The 3,148-nt window shown below is 54.2% G+C and overlaps 1 pseudogene; it reads left to right on the forward strand.

Moving 5' to 3' along the window:
* The first annotated feature begins 623 nt into the window (after positions 1-623).
* LOC124672251 lies at positions 624-2,720 on the forward strand (annotated as a pseudogene).
* The last annotated feature ends 428 nt before the right edge of the window (positions 2,721-3,148 follow it).

Below are 3,148 nucleotides of genomic sequence, written 5' to 3' on the forward strand. Positions count from 1 at the left end.
GGCAAACAAAAGATGATTCTTGATAAAAGAATAGGTGAAACGACCTTGTTTTCCATAATATGTGGAGTACATGATTATAACTTGGCTAAGTTCTCATTTTAAAGACAAAATAAACCTAGCACGTACCACATGTAATTGGGTTACTGCAGGGGCAAAACATTTGAGTTGTATTATGCCGCGAGAGCAGGCTTGTATTGTCTTGTATGGTTTCTAGGCCACCTAATCTTCTATAGAACTTCTTCTTAATTAATGAGATGAGGCAAAGCTTTTGCCTCCGTTTCGAAAAAGAATTCTGCCTTATGTCTCAAGTGGAACGAGCTGCACTACTGACACAAGTAGCTGGCATCTCTCCAGATGAAGCTCAGGGTGTAAAGCTTGTACTGGAGATGGTTCGTACTATCGAGGTAGATATGAGATGCGAGACTGAAGGAGAAGAGGGTATTACAAGAGGGTGATGTTGTGACTATGCATGTATGCTTGGGTCTCACTTCATAGTCAGAGCAGCCAAACCGCTGCACTTCCCCATGCTTCTTTCTTTACATTCCGCAGGGAAGAGAACTTCTGGCTGCTTCTAGCGGACACTGCTTCGAACGAGGGTTTGGTTATCCTAGAAGGTTAGCTTCATGGATGAGGCTACTTCCATAACTGCATAATCAAAAGCTATAAAACATAACCAGGAAGCATTAGGTGCAAGTCCGAGAGAAATAGGAGTTGCAGTTAGGGAAGCAGTTGACAGAGTGAAGAAAGGCAGCAGGTTGATGATGGGCAAGTTCGAAGCCCCAGCGAAGGAAAATCAAAAGGAAAACGCTGTGCATCACCCGGGGGAACGGACGCTCGCATCCTCCGCATCGGGAACGCGCCACGCGTCAACTCTGGCGGAAGCAAGCGCAGAGAGTAACGTGGGTGGGACCACCTTTATTTGTTTGCACGTATTTTTTTTCCTCCGCTCGTCTCTCTTCCTTTCCCCATATCTTGCCATGCTTTTATCTCTCTCTTCTCCCCCGACCAACTCCATGTGAGGGCTCAACCGGCCTACCACAACTACACGCAGAGAGCCTTGTCGCCGCCGGTGGCAAAACAGAAAAGCGCCACCACCGGAAAAACGGACGGCGCCGCCGCCACCGGAAAAGCGGACGGTGGGTCGACGCGCCGGTCGCTGCTCCGAGGGCTGGCGGTTGTGCTGCGAGCAGCTGCCGGCCGTTGGCGACGGTGCCGTCACATACGACGGCGATCTGGCATCCCCGAAGTCGGATGCTGCAAGGGCGGGGCGGTACTGCAAGCACCTGCCGGCCGGCGGCGCCGTGAAAATCCACGACGTTGTTCCAAGTCCGGAGTCGGATGCTGCTAAGGGCGGGGTGGTGGTGCTACCAACGGAGGTAGGCGGTGCTACAACTGGCGGTGTCCGCTGCTACCAACGGCTGTGTCCACTGCTACAACCGATAGAGGTAGGCGGTGCTACAGCCGGTGGTGTCCGGCTGTCCGCTGCTACCAACGGCGGTGGGTGCTGCTACAAACCGGCTGTGGCCGTTGCTACCAACGGCGGTGTGCGCTGCTACAACCGTCGGTAGATGCTGGGCGCTGCTACCAACAGCGGTGGGCGCTGCTACAGCAGGCGGTGGCCGCTGCTACCAACGGCAGTGGTCGCTGCTACAGTCCGCGGCGGGCTCTGCTACCAGAGGTTGTCGATGTTGCTGCCGGCGATGGTCGATGCTGCTGCTAGGCGTGGGAGGCGGTACTACTCGCCGGAGTTGAGGCTGCAGCAAGGTGGTCGGCGAGGTCTCTCGATACCGGAGCTGCAAGCGCCACCAACTGTGCTGCTGCATGCGACGGTGGCGGTTGCTACAAGTGTCGCCGGCCACTTCGACAAGCGGCGGCGAACATGACTACAAGCGGCGGCGGCGGCGGCGGCTGCTCCAAGCGACGGTGGCGGTTGCTACAATCGGCAACGGCGCCTGCTACAAGTGTTGCCAGCGGCTGCTACAATGGTCGCCGGCGGATGCTACAATGGGCGCTGGCAGCTGCTACAAGTGTCACCGGCGGCCGCTACAAGGGGCGGCGAACATGGCTACAGGTGGCGGTTGCTATAAATCGGGCGCCGCCGTGCTGCAAGGAGGCCGGCGAGACCAACCAGACCGGCAGCGAAGCTATATGCGAGCAACGGTGTCGATGCGACAAGCACGACTCATCGGTGCTGCTACCGGCGCGGCAGCGGTTCTGCAGGCCGGGCGCGAATGGCTGCTACCTCGTTCGTGAAGGACAGGGAAGAAGGACTTCGCAGTTTATTTTTCGTTTTGTCCTCGCCTGGGAGGGTTGACCAAATCTGACGGTTCGATTTACTTGTATCGGGCGGCTGGCAACCCGGGGGATCGGGGATTTGATCCCCGGGGGACGCTCAGCGCGACCCAAATCAAAACCCGATGCTCTTCTGCTTGTGCGACACATGGATAAGTTGCGACAGCAAGACCAGATTTAAGACGAATGTTCTGAAATGCGGCCATGCGGGAACAAGGTTCCATGTTCCTGAAGAAGGGTCAGTGTCAATGGCAGAAGACGGAATTGAGGGGACATATAAGGAGTATGACGATAACTAGCGCAAGTACAATGATGATGAGGAAGAAGAAAAGAACAACGGGAAGGGTAAGGTTGCAAATGGAACAGTGCATCAAAAGGCAGACTCTGGCATAAAATCAGGCATCGATGAGGGATACAATACATTATAATGTTCAAGGAACATAAACGCTTTTTTTGGAGCAACCGGTAGGAGCAGTGCCTTTTCATTGACCAAGGGGAAACCATCCAAACTGTACAAGAGAGGGTATATTTAGATTATGGTGAAAATATACCCCAGAAAACCAGCAAATTAACCAAAATAAAAGCAGATAGGGGGAAAAAACTAGTCCGGTTCAGCCGGGATAGCTGGCCCGAAGTCGTTGCCCTCTGAAGGGCGTCTTCCCTCGTGATATCCGCCACCACCAGGTAGGTGAGACGTCGCCCAGTGAAGATGTGCCTATTTCGTTCCTTCCAAGCATTCCATAGAACATAAAGGAAACGGCCGCTGGTGCGTTTCTGATCCTTATTAGCCTTTCTGATGATCAAGGCCTCCCACCACTCCGAAATAGAGTGGTAGTCATGGCGAATGTCAGTGCTG

This window comes from Lolium rigidum, chromosome 7 (assembly GCF_022539505.1).
Source record: "Lolium rigidum isolate FL_2022 chromosome 7, APGP_CSIRO_Lrig_0.1, whole genome shotgun sequence".
NCBI lineage: Eukaryota > Viridiplantae > Streptophyta > Magnoliopsida > Poales > Poaceae > Lolium > Lolium rigidum.